Raw genomic sequence first — 4,213 nt, 5'->3', positions numbered from 1 at the left:
AAATTATATATATATATCTCATTCTTAAACCCAAACCCTATATTCCATACCATATACCCTAAATCTCTAGTTTTATTCCCCAAGCTATAAATCTGATCATTAAACTTATATTTAAATTTTAAACTTAAACTCAAACTATAATATAATTATAATACATGTAAAATTAATAAAAAAACACAATTAATTAATGATTAAAAAATGAAGGAATATTATCATTGGTCTATCAAGAAGGACAATGATGACTATTTTCAGGGTTATAGTTTTAGGGGGTTACACTTTAAAATATTAAAATCCATAGTTTTAGGGATTACAAGAGGATAATATTTTGTTCCAGTTATATTTCCCTCCAATAATATTTTGGGGTTTTGGCACCAATTCATTTTTAGCCAAAATTTATCATTAAAGCACAAAACATCCCACAAAACACTAACAAGCCTAAACCCTTAGAAAAAAAAAATCAAAACTCTCTCACTCTCGAAGTCTCTCTCTCGGACTCACACCAACGAGTCTACTCCGACTCTCCTTCTAGTTCTCTCCTCTGACTAGAATCCTCATTCCTTTTTTTCTCTACGTTAAGAATCAAATGCAAGTCTCAGAATAGAACATGTAATTCAATAATCAAACCCGAGAATACATCTTAAAAGAACAATCCAAACTTAACCAGTGTAATCTTGACATTGGCTTTCTGTTTTCGTCTCTGGTGGATGTCCTAATGTACCTCTTTGATTCCAACCCCATGTAAACAGCTGAGAAACCATTTAAGATATAAATGCATTAGTTTTTCTTCTTCAAAAGATGTATCAATAGATAGGGCCAAAACATCACTTTTTCTCACTGTACTGCTGTAATGTTATTTGCGTCTTCTTTACCACTGATGAGCTGTTCAAGGTGGAAAAGCTGACGGTAAGTACGGGTTCTAACCTCGTCGATCATGGTGGGCTCAAGGTCGACAAAGACAGCATGAGGGACATGCTTCCCTGCACCGGTTTCGCTGAAGAAGGTGTTGAAAGCATCGTCACCTTTGCCAAAAGTCTTGTCACTCAGCACCTTTCCATTAACATCATCAAACTATACAAAACCAGGCCACTTATTTAGACTCAAAAAGGACAAACCTTGAAACTGTTTCTTATAATCCAAGCTACAAAATAGAAAAGAGAACTAGTATTTGAAGTAAAAATGTTCAAACATATTCAAGTGTTACTTTCTAGACTATCTTCATTACTACTCCTCAAGTCAACAACAAGATCCTTAATTTCCTCAAGTTAGAAGAAGGAGCAAGGTGACAGTAGCAGGCGCAAAACCCTTCAACCTAAGTACCAAAGCCATGTCTCATAGATAAACAAAGATAATTACATGAGTTAATACTAAATCCCCCAAACAATTAGTTCCACGAATACAAATGAGCTCACATAGATTTAACAAAGTCACAAAAGAACCTTAAATTTCAGAAGTAAAGACTTGCAAAAGTTGTAGAGAGATTGAGAGAGCTTGACCGGCGAGGTTCACGGCAAAGAGAGGCTGAGACTTCCCCTTTATTCATCTCCGGCGAGCTGAACCATCGAAGCCTCTTCTCCTCCTCTGCTTATGAAGGACAGCCGTCTTCCGCCTTGCCACCGGCGCTGCTCTGTTGTCACTCGCCATTCTCTGACTCGAGTCAAGCGTTGTCGCCGAAGCTTTCATCATGGCTGAGTGAGAGAGATAGAGATAGAGAGAGAGAAAGAGAGAGAGGGTTAAATCCAGACAGATTGAATCGTAAGAGGTTGATTAGAGTCAAGCTCTGTGTGCAGATCTGAAGACTTTGTGATTTTAGGTTTAACGATTCAAGGATGGATGGAGAAGAATGAGAAAAGATGGCCGAGTGATGGAGAAGATTGTTCTCAGGAGAAAAACAATCAATAACCACAAATCATTGACCAATAAAGAGAAAGTAATAGGATTAACTAAGATTAACTTCTAACCTTTGGAATAACACCAATCAGTGGTCGAAAATTAATCAATCCAAAACAATTTTTATTAATAATTGTTTTAGAAATTATAATTTATTGCTTAACTAAATTTATTTGTATAAAAAATAAATTATATTCAAATTATTGATTACATTTATTTTGTATTTAAAATTTAGAGTTTTAAAATATAAGTTTAGAGTATATGTAATATGATTTAGGGTATGGTATATATTTAAGTTTAGGGTTAGAGTATTAGACTTGAGATTTGAAATTAAAATTAATTTTTTTAAATTAATAAAAAAATAGAATTTTACGAATTTTAGTTAGAGTTTAGGGGATGTGATTAATTTAGGGTATGATATATATAAGTATATAATTTAGGGTTTGAGGCTTAGATTAATGTTAGAAATTAAAATTTTAAAAGGTTAAAACTTGAATATATTTAAACTTAAGATTTACAATTAAAATAAGAAAATGCTTGAGTTTTAGGGTTGTGTTTTAAGTTTAGGGTCTAAGATTTATGGTTTAGCTTGGGTTTAAGTTTTTTTGGAGGGTTGAGAAACGAAACGAAATGAAAGGGAAGTGAAAAACGAGGATGAGAGGGAAAATGAAAAAGATTAGACACTTATTTTTTCACTAAGTATCTGGCGGAAAAAATGAATTATGTGTTGTGTCTATTTACAATAGCGCTGAATTTTTGATCTGCAATGGTAAGGCATTTACACTTTGCAAATTAACGCGGCTAATTTTTTTTATTTTCATGCGATAACAAACATAGAGTTTAAATTTTATAAACGCTATTAAAAAGGTCAGTGTTGGTATACAATAGCATAAATGTTAAAAACGCTATACTACGATGCTATTAATACCCACATTTCCTGTAGTGATTTACAACTTTGCCATTGACATCAATACCTCAACCACCATGAACTATCAAATTGAAAGTGTTAATGCCCTAAAGTTTCGATTTTTTCTCATCCTTTCTCATTTCCTATCCACACAAACCACATATCTTACACTTTCTCTCAAAATTCATCAAAAAACTGAAGATTTTGATTACAAATTATGTAAGGTTTATAAGCTCACGATTCTTGGTGATTAACGAATAGGTAGCTGTTGTGGTGAAGTTTTGGGTGATTGGAGAAACCTCGCAAGTTATCTCACGAGTTCAAAAGTATGAAATCGTGAATTATATTTTATTATTCAGATCTGTTCGACGAAGAAGACTTCTTTATCGTCAATGCATAGGTTAGTTTTGCAATTGACCTTTTGTGTCTTCTCAATGTCGCAAGAAGTCTGCTGGGTTACTTTTGCAATTGACTATATTTGACTTTTCGAGAGAAGACTTCTTTAGAAGTCTTCTCGGATAAACATGTTACTTTTAAATTTGACCGAAGTTGGTCAGAAATTTAACTTTTTGTAGAAGAAAACTTCTAAGGAAGCCTTCCTTAAGAAAACTTCTACAAGAGTCTTCTGAAAGTCTTCCTTAAGTCTTCTCAATGCCGGAAGATGTCTGCGTGAGTTACTTTTGTAATTTAAAAATAATAGTAAAACATTTAATATCAAAGAGAATCCTTCTTAATTCTGGGTTTTGGTCAAACTTTTGCCCGGGAGAGAAGACTTCTAGAGAAGTCATTCGACCGAAGACTTCTAGAGAAGTCATTCGACCGAAGACTTCTAAAGAAGTCTTCTCTCGAAAAGTCAAATATAGTCAATTGCAAAAGTAACCCAGCAGACTTCTTGCGACATTGAGAAGACTTCCGAAAGACTTAAAGAAGACTTCTTTTGAAGTATTCTCCAGGTAGACTTCCCTAGAAGTCTTCTACAAAAAGTCAAAATTCTGACTAACTTCTAAAGGAAGTTTTCTCTGGGAATTTTGAAAAAATTTCAATTTCAAAAGTAAGCCAATATTACAAAGGAAGACTTCCGAAGATGTCTTCTGTAGAGTAGACTTCTTAAGAAGTCTTCCTTCGTAAATTTGCAATTGCAAAAATGACGTAAATAGAAGACTTCTTTTGAAGTCTACACAGAGTAGACTTCTTTTGAAGTCTTTCGTGGATGACTTCAAAAGAAGTCTTCTACGTTAATCTTTATTAAACTTCAAATTTATCCATAATTAAAATGAATTTTTAATATCTTCTTGCTAATTCATGTTTATTAGTCAATATTGGGACTACTGAGTCGAATTTATAAGTTAATTGGTGATATTTATTAATTTACAAACATTGATATTTAATAATGTTTCTAGCTAAACGGAGAAGTCTTCT

The 4,213-nt window shown here is 33.2% G+C and overlaps 1 long non-coding RNA gene across 1 annotated transcript; it reads right to left on the bottom strand.

The window, feature by feature from the left end:
- Nucleotides 1-661: 661 nt before the first annotated feature.
- Nucleotides 662-1,006, bottom strand: LOC106305683. Its single transcript, XR_001263037.1, has 2 exons — nucleotides 922-1,006; nucleotides 662-746 (listed from the first exon to the last, which is right to left on the bottom strand). It is a non-coding gene; the product is annotated as an uncharacterized LOC106305683 (long non-coding RNA).
- Nucleotides 1,007-4,213: the final 3,207 nt, after the last annotated feature.

The sequence above is a fragment of the Brassica oleracea genome, chromosome C7 (assembly GCF_000695525.1).
Source record: "Brassica oleracea var. oleracea cultivar TO1000 chromosome C7, BOL, whole genome shotgun sequence".
Classification (NCBI taxonomy): Eukaryota; Viridiplantae; Streptophyta; class Magnoliopsida; order Brassicales; family Brassicaceae; genus Brassica; species Brassica oleracea.
Note: the sequence above shows the minus strand (reverse complement) of the source record. Positions and strands in the feature narration are given on the sequence as shown.